The sequence below is a fragment of the Gorilla gorilla genome, chromosome 4 (assembly GCF_029281585.2).
Source record: "Gorilla gorilla gorilla isolate KB3781 chromosome 4, NHGRI_mGorGor1-v2.1_pri, whole genome shotgun sequence".
Lineage (NCBI taxonomy): Eukaryota > Metazoa > Chordata > Mammalia > Primates > Hominidae > Gorilla > Gorilla gorilla.
The window spans coordinates 166,353,754-166,369,977 of record NC_073228.2 but is presented as its reverse complement, the minus strand read 5'-3'; the positions used below and the strand labels follow the sequence as shown (position 1 = coordinate 166,369,977).

The 16,224-nt window shown below is 37.0% G+C and overlaps 1 long non-coding RNA gene across 1 annotated transcript; it reads left to right on the top strand.

Annotated features, from left to right (window-relative positions):
* The first annotated feature begins 4,451 nt into the window (after positions 1-4,451).
* Positions 4,452-9,370, top strand: LOC129533556 (uncharacterized). The gene is made up of 3 exons (XR_008679812.2): positions 4,452-4,698; positions 5,347-5,489; positions 9,231-9,370. It is a non-coding gene; the product is annotated as an uncharacterized lncRNA (long non-coding RNA).
* Positions 9,371-16,224: the final 6,854 nt, after the last annotated feature.

The window sequence follows — 16,224 nt, the reverse complement described above, 5'->3', positions numbered from 1 at the left end:
TCATTTTTACTTGTTGAATTAGTCTCTTATAGAGGAATGCAAATTGATTATATCAGTGAAAAATGCATTTAAATATCAAGATTTATTTCTGTCTAAATAATATTTATATTAATTAATTACATTAATTATTTTAGCTCAACATCCTTTAGTTCAAATCTTATTAATGGTATGTATCTCAAGATACAAAATTTGCCAAAACCTTTCCTAAATTTAAATTTTAATTTATTTTTTATTTTAATTTTATTTTAATTTATTTTTATTTTAATTTAATTTCAAGAAAGGAAAAAATAAAAGAGAAAAGTTGAAACTAAACCACAAGACAATATTGTCAGAGACTTTTAATGCCCATTTAGAGCTGACAGACTTGTGGTATTTGAGACTTGCTTTAACAATATCTGAAATGATAATGGCATAAAACTTTATCTGCAAATTTGGGAAGACTAATTGACCCTGACAGTAATTGTCTCACTAGAGGAGAAGGAAGTCAAAACTAAAACTTCAGCCACTTAACCACCCCTTACAGCCAAATCCCTTGATGATCAGTGTGGAAAAATAATGAGACCTGCTGTTTCCAAAGGACCATCTTGCTATTGTCAACACTCCAAGGTTTCTCATTTGAGACTCAAATTTATTTCAGTTCCTTACATGCTCCGTGATATCTGCCTGTATTACCATAAATTATTTCCACTAGAAATGTTGAACTGAAAAACAAAGAGCACCGGGTGTTTTCGTGCAAGAGAAATGAATCTTACCCAAAGGAAATAATGGCCTCATTCCACTCTGATGCACAGCCTTGTATGTTCAGAATCTTTGCCTACACCCCAGGTGGGGGCCATTATATAATTGTAATACAATTGCTACAAATGATTAAACACATTGCTAATCTAAACCAAAGCAAAAGGCTTCCAGTTTTCCCATCTCAAAGCATTTAACCAACATCTTCCAGTATGAAACTTGTTTCTTTTTTGTTCAGTTGGACTTGAATTCTATGCTTAGCTCTCATAAGGTTTTGTGTTCACTGTTTTGTAAACACTGCATGCCTTATTCCCATCTCCAGATGCATATGCAAATGCATTTGCCCCAAAACTAATTACAGATGCATGTGCTCCAAAAACCAGTTATGGTGTTAAAAGTATTCCTGTACAATAATCTCCTGAGGTCAGTGTTGTTATTCTTATTTAATTAATAATAATAGTTACAATAAAAGGAACAAGAACAATTCCCATCATTTTCTGAGAACTTGCTACATGACAGGCTCTGTGTGAAGTACTTCATATGCATCATCTTCTTGATATCTCACAGTGATCACACATGACAGATTCTAGTGTAATTCCAACATACAATGAAATAACCTAGCACTTATTAATTTTCTAAGGGTGATGCATCTTGTAATGGAGCAGAGAGTGAAACACAGATTTGTTTGACTCCAAGTCTAGCATCCCTTTCTCTTCTACATATCCAGAGCTTACCTATTCTTCCAGATATGACTTGAATCTCACATTCAACTATAAAGACTTCCCTATTATTCCTTTCTTTTTCTTTTCTTTTTCTTTCTTTTTTTCAAATTATGCTTTAAGTTCTGGGATACATGTGCAGAACATGCAGGTTTGTTACATAGGTATACACGTGCCATGGTGGTTTGCTGCACCCATCAACCCGTCATCTACATCAGGTATTTCTCCTAATGCTCTCCCTCCCCACCCCACCCCCCGACAGGCCCCGGTGTGTGATGTTCCCCTCCCTGTGTTCATGTGTTCTCGTTCTTCAACTCCCACTTATGAGTGAGAACATGAAGTGTTTGGTTTTCTGTTCCTGTGTTAGTTTGCTGAGAATGATGGTTTCCAGCTTCATCCATGTCCCTGCAAAGGACATGAACTCATCCTTTTTATGGCTGCATAGTATTCCATGGTGTATATGTGCCACAGTTTCTTTATCCAGTCCACCATTGATGGGCATTTGGGTTGGTTCCAAGTCTTTGCTATTGTGAACAGTGCTGCTGTGATGATCCCTCAAGGATCTAAAACCAGAACTACTTTTTGACCCAGCAATCCCATTACTGGGTATATATACCCAAAGGATTATAAATCATTCTTTTTTTTATTTTTGAGACTCACTATGTCACCAAGGCTGGAGTGAAGTAGCACAATCTCAGCTCACTGCAACCTCCATTTCTTGAGCTCAAGCCATCCTCCCACCTCAGCCTCCCAAGTAGCTGGGACTACAGATGTGTGCCACCACGCCCAGCTAATGTTTGTTTTTTTTGTAGAGACAGGATTTCCCCATGTAGCCCAGGCTGGTCTCAAACTCCTGGGCTCATCTCCCACCTCAGACTCCCAAATTACTGGGACTACAGGGGTGAGCCACCACACCAGGCCCCTTCCCTAGTATTCTGAGGCTGTCTTAGTTCTGTGCCTTACACAGAACATACAGCTGTTACTATGAACATTATTACACAATTCTTATCTTTCAGGCTTGTTGCTGTTATTCATATTTGCCGTTCTTACATCATCAGTATTACAAAGGTGTCATCTTGGTGCTTCCTTTACAGTACCTGGTTCAATGTCGAGCATATCATAGGTGCTCTCTGTACCTATTAGTGAATTGTTTTCAGTCAAGTAAGCCACGTGGGGACAGAGAGAAGGGCTTAGTTAAGTGCAGAGGAGGCTTGTTCAGAATTCCATTCTGAGTACGTCTATTTTGGCATGTACCAAAAGAAGAGCTCTTCTCACTGTTTTGCCCTTTTCATCAGATAATTAAATAAAATATGTAGCCACTTAGCCTGATTTCCAATGCATTCTCCACTTCATTGCCTTTTAAAATCATCTTAATAAACACAAGCTGAGGTGGAACATATTAGCAACCTCATCAGGTTATTGTTGAAACTGGAAAAAAAAATCCCCTTCTAACAAGATACCAACTGTTCAGTTTCCTCTTTAGGCATTTTCTTTCTTGTTCCAGAAAATATACACGATGTACACTGTGGGTTGTCTTAGTTACCTTTTCCTTTTTTTTGGAAAGTGGGCACAGAGGACAGTGAGATCTAATTTTATACAATATTATTTCAATTGATGTACAAAATAGTCAATAATAGCTGTTAATAAGGAGGATGAAATTATAATTATGGTCACAAATTGTTATGAATTTTAGATGATATTAAAAATATATTTCAAAAATAAGGAATATAAAATTTGGTGAGATTACTTAACTTTTTAAAGGTGACACACGGGGCTAAAGAAAGGGTAGAGTCTTTATTTGACTCCCTGTCTCACAAACACCTAAGTCCACGATGAATTCACAGTAAAGCAAGGTATCACTGAATCTTTATTGTGGCCAAGTATCCTTCCTTTGCTTTGCTTTAGCAAAGCCCTACTTTCTTGCTTTTCTTCAGTGTTGCTTACTGAACAGGAAGAATAATAAATTGTGTGACTCTCTCTGGCATTTTTGATAGAAGGAGAAAAGATCAATACTTCTGCTTTCTACATTTTAAATCATGAGGTCACCATGCTCAAACACTCTCCTCTACATTTCCACTTTGAATTAGGTCCAGCAAACAGAGCTATCATTTCTGAAGCTCATTAACCCTGCTTTGCTTTCTCACTTTATCCTACACCTTTAGTCCTTAACCACGACTACTATGGAAATAAAAGAAAATATCATCCATTTATTTTAGAATTCATAACTAGAAGTACATGAAAATTTCATTAACTATTTTTGGTTTTGAAGTTATAGTGATTGATTATTATATTCAAATAAAAGTATTCACTTGGGCAGTCAGGAGGCCAATATATAATCTAGAATTGTAATAATTTATATACTTGATGATTTGATATATGTCCTGCATTTATCTACCACTGGCTCTAAACCAAGCCACCATCATTGCCTGTCCACGTAACAGAGTAGCCTGCTCATCATTGTACTTTTTCTATCCTTTCCTAACTTTGGTTTCTCCTCCACTCAGCAGCCAGAGGGAATCTTTTACAATAAAAGCCAGATTAAATTCATTGTTCAACTCAAAATTTTCCCCAATTTTTTTTCATGAAATAGCCCACGTTCACATAATGGCCCATAAAGTCCTTCATGATCTGTCCTTCCAATCTCTCTCTGATATCAACTCCTACTACCCTCTCCTTTCCTTTTTTTTCACTCTACTCAGAAAAACCTGGGTTCTTCACTATTCTCCAATTATGCCAGGCATGCTTTTGCTTCAGGGCCTGGTTACTGTCTGTTTCCTCTGCATACAGTGCTCTTCCTCCAGATATCCACATGGCTAACTCCATGACTCCTTTAAGTTTCTACTCAGATAACACCTTCTCAGAAGGCCCACCATAATCACCCTATTTAAAACTGCCAAATCAAAGCGCTCCTGATCCTTCTTATCATACTCTAAGGTTTCTGTCATAACACTTATCACTTTTATATATTATGTATTTATAATAAATTATTTTCTAGACTATAAGTTCCAGGAGGTAAAAGAACTTCATCTTCTCTGTTCATTGATGTATATTGAGCATTTAGGTAAGTGCCTAATACTCGGTATTTGCTGATTGAATGAATGAATGAGTTAAAACAAATCTTGAAGGATCTTTATCAACTTATTTAAGGTGGCCTGGGTTATAACACGGTGCATGTCACATAAAGAGAGCCTCATGCTTTGATATGAAACCAAGCTACTTTAACATAGACTACTCTGGGATCCAGGTACATAATTTCAGATACCCAATTATGCAGAATTAAACAAGTAATCATTATTATATATGTAGACAAATAAAAAGTAAAAATTTTTAAAAGTAAATTTCAATCAATTGTTCTATGGTAGAGAAGTCAAATAGTTTTTAACAAATGACGTTTCTCATTCTTTCTTTAAAATATCTGTAATAGTACTTATTTTACAGGACAATACATCTGTTACTAATAATGGTAAGTAATTAAATTTTATAATGATAACTAATGTTCATCAGTGTACCAATATATCCTTATCATAATTACCATCTCTGGCTTGGATTTTTATGTAACATCTTGCTGCTGCACAGATGGTATGGAGGAAACAACTGTCTTTGGTTGAGATTCTTGATAAAGTTTATAGTCTTTAAGCCTGGAAAAACTCCAAATCATGCAAGCATCTGCCTTTATACAAAGTATGAATATGAAATTCATCATACCACACCCTTAGCTTTATTTTCCTGCAAGCAAAATACTGTCTTTCTGTGGCATTTGGTTAAGGTTAATGATAATGGAATATTCTCAGGTACTTATAAAATCTATACAATATGTAGCTACCATGTCTCTTTTCATTATGACTTCAAACTGGTTTCTTCAAACTGTTGTTTTTTTTTTTAATGGTGTAAGGAAGATAAAAAGCAGATGGAATAGCAATAACAACAACTAAAGGACAGAAAAACCTAGCAACCACAAGGCAAGAGCAAGATAAAAATAAGAATAATAAAAGATAAACGCACGAATTCCTAAACACCTTCCTCCTCTTCTCTCAGGTAACACAAATGAAAGCCTTCTTACTAACAGTTTTCGGTTATCTCAGTGTAGAAGGTAGTCTGCTGTAGAGAGTAATTCCATCTATCTACAGTGCTATACTTGAAACTGATAGTCCCATATGGAGTTTTTTGGATACAGATTGAAATTAACCCTTATGGACTTAAAGCTTGAAAATTATATTTGTTTTATATGAGTTCCTTCCCCAGAAAAGGACCTTCAGGCCTCCCCCGCAAAAAAATATTGGCCAGGCATGGTGGCTCATGCCTGTAATGCTAGCACTTTGGGAGACCAAGGCAGGTGGATCACCTGTGGTCAGGAGTTAGAGACCAGCCTGGCCAACATGGTGTAACCCCATCTCTCCTAAAAAATACAAAAATTAGCTGGGCATGGTGGCAGTTGCCTGTAGTCCCAGCTACTCGGGAGGCTGAGGCAGGAGAATCATTTGAACTTGGGAGGCATAGTTTGCAGTGAGCCAAGATTGCGCCATTGCACTCCCACCTGGGAGACAGAGCAAGACCCTGTCTCAAAAAAAAAAAAAAAAAAAAAAGTATCAAACAACTGAATCTCACCAGATCACGTCAGACAATGACCAATGACCAAACCCCTTATTCATCATGATTGCTTACTTGCCCGTCCCTACTATCTGTTTTCTTACACATTGTTTTAGTTCTTCCCTGCTATATACCCCTAGTTTTAGTCAGTCAGGGAGTTAGATTTGAGACTGAGCTCCCATCTCCTCAGCTGCAGCACCTGATTAAAGCCTTCTTCCTTGGCAATACGCATTGTCTCAGTCATTGCCCTTCTGTGAGGGAGGTAGCAGAACCCAGACCGAACCCCTGGTGTTTTGGTAACATACTGATGCTCTACAATTTAAACAACCACCAAGCAACGTGAGGACATTAAAAAAAAGTCTTATTTTTATCCTCACATCTTTGGTTGTTTATAAATAGAAGAAACACTTACAGGATGAAAAAGAAAAGATATGAAAACATAAGCAGGGCAATTTATTTGTTGGTCCAAAAATACAGACACAACATGCAAATACTTTACAGTAGACTGGTATTGGCGGAACACATAAGCCCTGATATAAGCGAATGCTTTCCAGAGAAACTCACCTTCAACCTCGTTATGAAGAAGTCTCACAAATAATTTCTGGAAAAAAAACATACGGCTCACAACGAAAAATAACAAAGCACATAGGGAAAAGTTACCATAATTAAGAAATTACTAAAATAACCGTATGTATCCTATTGTTATTGTAACTAATTACCCCAAATGTAGTATCTTAAAACAACCCACATTTATCATCTTATAATTACAGAGGTTAAGAATTCCGAAAATAAAGGGGTCACCAGGGCTGCACTTCTTCAGGAGGTTCTGGTGGAAATCTGTTTTCTTGCCTTTTCCATATTGGAGGCAGGATGAATTTATTGGGTCATGACCTCTTTCTCATTTCCTGTAATCTCTACCCCCACAATGATACTTTCTTCTCTGACTGTGATGCTACTGCCCTCCTGTGATAAGGAGCCTTGACATTACTTTGGGCATACCTGTATAATTCAAGATAATGTCTTCATCTTAATTAATTAATTAATTAATTTAGAGAAGGAGTCTCGCTTTGTCGCGCAGGCTGGAGTGCAGTGGCAGGATCTCGGCTCACTGCAAGCTCCGCCTCCTGAGTTCACGCCATTCTCCTGCCTCAGCCTCCCCAGTAGCTGGGACTACAGGCACCCGCCACCACGCCCGGCTAATTTTTTGTATTTTTAGTAGAGACGGGGTTTCACCGTGTTAGCCAGGATGGTCTCAATCTCCTGACCTCGTGATCTGCCCGCCTCGGCCTCCCAAAGTGCTGGGATTACAGGCTTGAGTCACCGTGCCCAGCCAGATATCAGAATTATTAAAATACCTATTATAAAATAATTATAGTTATTTGTGTTTAAAGCAATAGAAGATTGGAAAAAATGCATGTATGGAACAAGAAACTAAAAATTTTCTAGCATATTTGCAAAAGTATGAAATGAGAACTCAGAAAGTTACATTAAAAAAACACCAAATAGATGAGTATAATAGCACATATCCGAATATACAGTTAGTAAAATTATTTCAGAATTTTCAAAAATACATGGAAAAATGTTCCATTTTCCCTTCTAGATGAAATGATCACAGTTCATTTAAAAATGCTCTTTAAATTCTGCGTGTACATTTATGTACTTCTCTGTATGTATGAAATCTTTAAAAATATCAGTGAAACTTTTGTGCGGTTGGACACAACAAAAGATAAACTTGAATAATTAAGTAGGAATCTCAAAGACATCAAAAAGTAAAAGTACAAGTTATGAAAGGAAGTTAATGTGGTATAGAATATATATCGAGGAGGTTCAATATCTGGTCATAGTAGTTTGTGAAGGAATGAACAGATTGAATATAGGGGATTAATTTTTCTAGAAATTAGCAAATACTCAACTAGAAAATATGGGGCAGTTTCACCCAAATACATCTATAAATTTATTACAATTTTAGGTGTAAAACTATTTTAAGTAAAGTTATTGCAGAGTGAAAAAGAATAAAATTCGGAAAGCAATACAAATGAGATTTAGCATATTCTAAAGGTCATGCTAATTATTAATGGGTACAGAATCGACTGTTCTCTAACTACTGTTAAGACAACTAGGTTTTATAATGAAAGAGCTTTCAAAGTTTCTACCTCACCCAAATTATACTCTAGTTCAAGTCAAAATGTAAGTGTAAATCAACAATGATAATTATTATAAAAGCATAAAAAAAAAAAGGAGAATATGTTCCTAATCTTAGTGTAGTATATCTCGACACAGCAAGATAAAGATATATTTATTCTTAGAGGTATCTCTTCTAGACTTGATAAGATAAAACATTAAAAACTTATTTGGAAGAAGTGATCATAAATTATACAATTCAGCAGATATTTATAAGCCCCTAACATGTACTAACTGTTCAAAAATCTTGGTATATATGAGGAACAAAACATACAAAAATACTTGCTCTTATTAATTTTAAATTTACTGGAAAAACAGGGAATAAAAACATAAAAATAAATGATAGATTGTTTTAGAAGGTTCTAAGTGCTATAAAAAAAGGCAGAGTAAAGATGATCTGGCCTGGCTTTTGTGGCAACGGGAGTGTGCTGAAATTAAACACAGTGGTTAGTGTAGGCCTCATTAAGAAGGTGATATGTGACAAAGACTTGGAGAGGTTAAGGGGTGAGAATCCAGAGAAAAGCATTCTAGGCAAAGAGAACAGTCACTGAAAATTCCAAATTCTTAATTTTTTTTTTTTTGAGACGGAGTCTCGCTCTGTCCCCCGAGGCTGGAGTGCAGTGGCGCAATCTCGGTTCACGCCATTCTCCTGCCTCAGCCTCCTGAGTAGCTGGGACTACAGGCGCCCGCCACAACGCCTGGCTAATTTTTTGTATTTTTAGTAGAGACGGGGTTTCACCGTGTTAGCCAGGATGGTCTCGATCTCCTGACCTCGTGATCTGCCCCTCTCAGCCTCCCAAAGTGCTGGGATTACAGGCGTGAGCGACCGCGCCTGGCCGCAAATTCTCAATGTTTAGAGAACATCTAAGGGACTGAGTGCCTGAAGCAGAGCAAATATGGGAGAAAAAGTAGAAAATTGAATACAATTAAACGAAATGAAGGGACAAATGATTTGTCAGGAGAAAATATTTGCAACATTTATAAGAAAAGGGTTTGTATCTTTAAAAGGAGTTCCAATGCCTGAATAAGAAAATAACAGACATCCCAGAAGAATATTGAACAATGCATACAAATAAGTACATCGCTGAAGAAGCAAACTGCCCGATAAAGTCTTCAATCTCTCTGGTGGTAAGAATGATCAGGGAAATAATAAGGTAAATACAAATAATTAATTACTTCCTATGTTTTTTAGTTTTCAGTATACAAGTTTTTTCCTTACTTTTTTGAACATATAACTAAGTATTCTGGGTTATTAATGCTATTATAAATGGAATTGTTTTCTTAATTTCAGTTTTTATAATGCTCATAACAAGTGTATATTTATATGTGTATACACACGGATAAATTATGTAATCTGAAAATATAGAGAGTTTTATTTTTTCTTTTCCTATCTGGGTACTTTCTCTTTGTTATTCTTGCCTACATACCCTGACCAGCACCCCCAGTACAACGTTAGAAGTGGCAAGAATGAATATCCTTATATTTTTCATGATGTTAGGAGAAAAGAATTGTCTTTCACCATTAGGTATGATGGTAGTTGTGAATTTTTTTGCAAATCCCCTTTACTAGGGTGAGGCTTCTACTCCTAGTTTTTTTGTTTGTTTGTTTTTGGTATTGTATTTCTGTCAATTTTTTTTCTGGATTTATTGAGATGAGCATATAGTTTTTCTTTATTCTACTGACATGGCATATCGCATAAATTAACTTTTGGATGTTAAACTGACCTTACATTTTGATAGAGATTGCATTAAATCTGTAGATCACTTTGTGTACTGTTGAAATTTTAACAATACTAACCCCTAATCAAGAATGTGAGATATTTTTTCATTTATTGATATCTTCCTTAATTTTATTGGTTAATGTTTTATAATTTTCATTGTACAAGTATTTTACTTCCTTGGTTTGGTTAATTCTTAAGTATTTTATTATTTATAATGGTATTGTAAATGAAAATATTTTCTTAATTTTATTTTTAGATGTTTATTATTAGTATATAAAAATGCAACTGATTTGTGTGTCTGAACTTTGTATCTTCTTTGCTAAATTCATTTAAATTCTGAGTATTTTGTGTATATATTTATATAGAATCTTTAGAGTTTTCTACATATGAAATCATAAAACAGATAATTTCATTTCTTCTTTTCTGATTGAATTTTTAAATTTATTTTTCTTGCTTAAGTTCTCTGACTAGGACTTCCAGTACTATGTTAAATAGAAGTGAGAAATATTCCCATTCATAGGCATAAGCTGGAAAATGTTGATCTCATAGAAATAAAAAATATAACAAAGAATACTATAAGCTGGAAAAAATAGGGGAAATGGGGAGGTAGGGAGAGATTTGTTAGAGAATACAAAATTACAGCTAGATAGGAAAAATAAGTTCTAGTGTTCTATATCACTGTATGATAACTATAGTTAACAATAATATATCATATAGTCTCAAATAGCCAGAAGGAGGTTTTTTGGTGTTCCCCGAACAAAGAAATGATATATGTTTGAGATAATGAATATGGTAGTTACTTTGATCCAATTACTATACATTGTATGTTTCAAAATATCCCTCTGTACACCATAAATATGTACAATTATTGTGTATAAATTTATTTAAAAAAACCTCTAAAGAATCAATCAATAAGTACTTTTTTGGTTTTCTTTTCTTTTTTTTTCTTTCTTTTTTTTTTTTTTTTTTTTTTTTGAGACAGAGTCTTGCTCTGTACCCCAGGCTGGAGTGCAGTGGTGCAATCTCAGCTTACTGCAACCTCCACCTCCCGGGTCCTGGTTCAAGCAATTCTCCTGCCTCAGCCTCCCAAGTAGCTGGGATTACAGGCATGCACCACCATGCCCAGCTAATTTTTGTATTTTTAGTAGAGATGGGGTTTCACCATGTTGGCCAGGCTGGTCTTGAACTCCTGACCTCGTGATCTGCCCACCTTGGCCTCCCAAAGTGCTGAGATTACAGGCATGAGACACTGTGTATGGCCCACTTTTTTGGTTTTCTAAGGAGAAAAAAATGTTCTTGATCTTAAAGGAAAACTTCCAATTTTTTATTAATACTATTAATATAATGTTTGCCGTGGGGTTTTTATATATGGGTTTTATTATGTTGAGGTAATTGCCTTCTATTTCTACTTTGTCTTTTTTCAGTCATGAAGTAAGGTTGAATTATGTCAAATGCTTTTTCTGCATCAATTGAGATAATCGTGTAATATTTTCTTTCATTTCCTTAATGTGGTATATTTCATTGATTGACTTGTATACATTGAACCTTGCTTTCCAAGTGAGTAAATTTTTAATGTGCTGTTGAATTCAGTTTTCTAGTATACTGTCGAAAATGTCTGCATCTATGTTTATCAGTGATTTTGGTCTGTAATTTTCTCTTCTTCAATTGTGTTTTCCTGGTTTTGACATCAGGGTAATGCTTGTCTCATGAAGTGAGTCAAGAAGTGCTCTCACCTCTTCAATATATTTGGAAAACTTTGAAAAAAATTGCCATTAATTATCCTTTAAAGATTAAGTGGAATTCACTAGTGAGGGCTTCAGGTCCAGGGATTTACTTTGTTGGGAGATTTTTATTATTTATTTTATTTTCTTACTCATTATATAGTTCTATTTAAATTTTCTATTTCTTCATGGTTTAGTCTTGGTAGCTTTCGAGTTTATAAGGATTTCATGTAGTTATCCAATAGTTGGCATGCAACTGCTCGTAGTACTGTCTTATAATCCTTTTATTTCTGTAAAATCCGTAGTAATGTCTTTCATTTTTTATTTTTGTAATTTGAGTCTTTTCTGCCCTGCTTTTTCTTTTTTTTATTTAGCTAAAGGTTTGTCAAACTTGATCTTCTCAAAGAGCCAACTTTTAGTTTTGTTGCATTTCTCTCTTATTATTTTATTCTCTATCCCATTTATCTTTGCTCTTCTATTATTTCCTTCCTTCTGTTACCTTTGTGTTTGTTTTTCTTTTTCTAGTACCTTAAGTTGTAAAGTTAATCTGCTGATTTAAAACATTTTTGATTAATTTTTAATGTGTTACAGCTATAAATTTTCTTCTTAGTGTGGCCTTCACTGTGCCCCATAAATATTGGTATGCTATGTTTATATTTTCATTTATCTTAAATATTTTTCAGTTTTCCTTGTGATTTCTTTTTTAATTCATTTGTTATTTGAGTGTGTTTTGTAATTTCCACAAATTTATGAATTTTCTTGTTTTCCTTCTGTTACTGATTTCTAACTTCATCTGTTGTGGTAAGAGATGAATCTTTGTTTGATAGCTATCCTTACACACCTACTGAGACAATGTATAGGCCCACACATAGTCTATCCTGGAAAATGTCCCATGTGCCCTTGAGAAGAATTAGTATTCTGTTGCTGGACAGAGTGTTCCATATGTCTGTTAAAACTACTTGGTTTAGGAGGAGCCAAGATGGCCGAATAGGAACAGCTCCGGTCTACAGCTCCCAGGGTGAGCGACGCAGAAGACGGTGATATCTGCATTTCCATCTGAGGTACCGGGTTCATCTCACTAGAGAGTGCCAGACAGTGGGCACAGGTCAGTGGGTGCGTGCACCGTGAACGAGCCAAAGCAGGGCGAGGCATTGCCTTCCTCGGGAAGCGCAAGGGGTCAGGGAGTTCCCTTTCTGAGTCAAAGAAAGGGGTGATGGACAGCACCTGGAAAATCGGGTCACTCCCACCCGAATACTGCGCTTTTCCAACGGGCTTAAAAAACGGCGCACCACGAGATTATATCCCGCACCTGGCTTGGAGGGTCCTACGCCCATGGAGTCTGGCTGATTGCTAGCACAGCAGTCTGAGATCAAACTGCAAGGTGGCAGCCAGGCTGGGAGAGGGGCGCCCGCCATAGCCCAGGCTTGATTAGGTAAACAAAGCAGCCAGGAAGCTCCAACTGGGCGGAGCCCACCACAGCTCAAGGAGGCCTGCCTGCCTCTGTAGGCTCCACCTCTGGGGGAAGGGCACAGACAAACAAAAACACAGCAGTAACCTCTGCAGACTTAAATGTCCCTGTCTGACAGCTTTGAAGAGAGCAGTGGTTCTCCCAGCATGCAGCTGGAGATCTGAGAACTCCACAGACTGCCTCCTCAAGTGGGTCCCTGACCCCTGACCCCTGAGCAGCCTAACTGGGAGGCACCCCCCAGCAGTGGCGCACTGACACCTCACAAGGCAGGGAATTCCAACAGACCTGCAGCTGAGGGTCCTGTCTGTTAGAAGGAAAACTAACAAACAGAAAGGACATCCACACCAAAAACCCATCTGTACATCACCATCATCAAAGACCAAAAGTAGATAAAACCACAAAGATTGGGAAAAAACAGAACAGAAAAACTGGAAACTCTAAAAAGCAGAGCGCCTCTCCTCCTCCAAAGGAACGCAGTTCCTCACCAGCAATGGAACAAAGCTGGATGGAGAATGACTTTGACGAGCTGAGAGAAAAAGGCTTCAGACGATCAAATTACTCTGAGCTACGGGAGGACATTCAAACCGAAGGCAAAGAAGTTGAAAACTTTGAAAAAAATTTAGAAGAATGTATAACTAGAATAACCAATACAGAGAAGTGCTTAAAGGAGCTGATGGAGCTGAAAACCAAGGCTCAAGAACTACGTGAAGAATGCAGAAGCCTCAAGAGCTGATGCGATCAACTGGAAGAAAGAGTATCAGTGATGGAAGATGAAATGAATGAAATAAAGTGAGAAGGGAAGTTTAGAGAAAAAAGAATAGAAAGAAATGAGCAAAGCCTCCAAGAAATATGGGACTATGTGAAAAGACCAAATCTACGTCTGATGGGTGTACCTGAAAGTGATGGGGAGAATGGAACCAAGTTGGAAAACACTGCAGGATATTATCCAGGAGAACTTCCCCAATCAGCAAGGCAGGCCAACGTTCAGATTCAGGAAATACAGAGAACGCCACAAAGATACTCCTCGAGAAGAGCAACTCCAAGACACATAATTGTCAGATTCACCAAAGTTGAAATGAAGGAAAAAATGTTAAGGGCAGCCAGAGAGAAAGGTCGGGTTACCCTCAAAGGGAAGCCCATCAGGCTAACAGCAGATCTCTTGGCAGAAACCCTACAAGCCAGAAGAAAGTGGGGGCTAATATTCAACATTCTTAAAGACAAGAATTTTCAACCCAGAATTTCATATCCAGCCAAACTAAGCTTCATAAGCGAAGGAGAAATAAAATACTTTACAGACAAGCAAATGCTGAGAGATTTTGTCACCACCAGGCCTGCCCTAAAAGAGCTCCTGAAGGAAGCGCTAAACATGGAAAGGAACAACTGGTACCAGCCGCTGCAAAATCATGCCAAAATGTAAAGACCATCAAGACTAGGAAAAAACTGCATCAACTAACGAACAAAATAACCAGCTAACATCATAATGACATGATCAAATTCACACATAACAATATTAAATTTAAATGTAAATGGACTAAATGCTCCAATTAAAAGACACAGCCTGGCAAATTGGATAAAGAGTCAAGACCCATCAGTGTGCTGTATTCAGGAAACCCATCTCACGTGCAGAGACACACATAGGCTCAAAATAAAAGGATGGAGGAAGATCTACCAAGCAAATGGAAAACAAAAAAAGGCAGGGGTTGCAATACTAGTCTCTGATAAAACAGACTTTAAACCAACAAAGATCAAAAGAGACAAAGAAGGCCATTACATAATGGTAAAGGGATAAATTCAATAAGAAGAGCTAACTATCCTAAATATATATGCACCCAATACAGGAGCGCCAAGATTCATAAAGCAAGTCCTGAGTGACCTACAAAGAGACTTAGACTCCCACACATTAATAATGGGAGACTTTAACACCCCACTGTCAACATTAGACAGATCAACGAGACAGAAAGTCAACAAGGATACCAAGGAATTGAACTCAGCTCTGCACCAAGTGGACCTAATAGACATCTACAGAACTCTCCACCCCAAATCAACAGAACGTACAGTTTTTTCAGCACCACACCACACCTATTCCAAAATTGACCACATACTTGGAAGTAAAGCTCTCCTCAGCAAATGTAAAAGAACAGAAATTATAACAAACTATCTCTCAGACCACAGTGCAATCAAACTAGAACTCAGGATTAAGAAACTCACTCAAAACTACATGGAAACTGAACAACCTGCTCCTGAGTAACTACTGCGTACATAACGAAATGAAGGCAGAAATAAAGATGTTCTTTGAAACCAACGAGAACAAAGACACAACATACCAGAATCTCTGGGACGCATTCAAAGCAGTGTGTAGAGGGAAATTTATAGCACTAAATGCCCACAAGAGAAAGCAGGAAAGATCCAAAATTGACACCCTAACATCACAATTAAAAGAGCTAGAAAAGCAAGAGCAAACACATTCGAAAGCTAGCAGAAGGCAAGAAATAACTAAAATCAGAGCAGAGCTGAAGGAAATAGAGACACAAAAAACCCTTCAAAAAATTAATGAATCCAGGAGCTGGTTTTTTGAAAGGATCGACAAAATTGATAGACCGCTAGCAAGACTAATATAGAAAAAAAGAGAGAAGAATCTAATAGACGCAATAAAAAATGATAAAGGGGATATCACCACCGATCCCACAGAAATACAAACTACCATCAGAGAATACTACAAACACCTCTACGCAATTAAACTAGAAAATCTAGAAGAAATGGATAAATTCCTCGACACATACACTCTCCCAAGACTAAACCAGGAAGAAGTTGAATCTCTGAATAGACCAATAACAGGATCTGAAATTGTGGCAATAATCAATAGCTTACCAACCAAAAAGAGTCCAGGACCAGATGGATTCACAGCTGAATTCTACCAGAGGTACAAGGAGGAACTGGTACCATTGCTTCTGAAACTATTCCAATCAATAGAAAAAGAGGGAATCCTCCCTAACTCATTTTATGAGGCCAGCATCATTCTGATACCAAAGCCAGGCAGAGACACAACAAAAAAAGAGAATTTTAGACCAATATCCTTGAGGAACACTGATGCAA